Source organism: Tupaia chinensis, unplaced genomic scaffold, assembly GCF_000334495.1.
Source record: "Tupaia chinensis unplaced genomic scaffold, TupChi_1.0 Scaffold000132_1, whole genome shotgun sequence".
In the NCBI taxonomy this organism is placed as follows: domain Eukaryota; kingdom Metazoa; phylum Chordata; class Mammalia; order Scandentia; family Tupaiidae; genus Tupaia; species Tupaia belangeri.
Window position 1 is genome coordinate 1,422,564 of NW_006159601.1, and position 330 is coordinate 1,422,893.

Consider the following 330-nt stretch of genomic DNA (forward strand, 5'->3'; position numbering starts at 1 on the left):
GGGTAGCACCTGGAAGAGAAAAAATAGTACATACGATCATGAAGTTACACACTTACAGAGAAGCGTGGTAGCACCTTGAAGAGAGAAAATAGTTACATACGATCATGAAGTTACACACTTACAGAGAAGCTTGTAGCACCTTGAAGAGAGAGAAAATAGTTACATACGATCATGAAGTTACACACTTACAGAGAAGCGCGTAGCACCTTGAAGGAGAGAAAATAGCTACATATGATCATGAAGTTACACACTTACAGAGAAGCATGTAGCACCTTGAAGAGAGAGAAAATAGTTACATACGATCATGAAGTTACACACTTACAGAGAAGC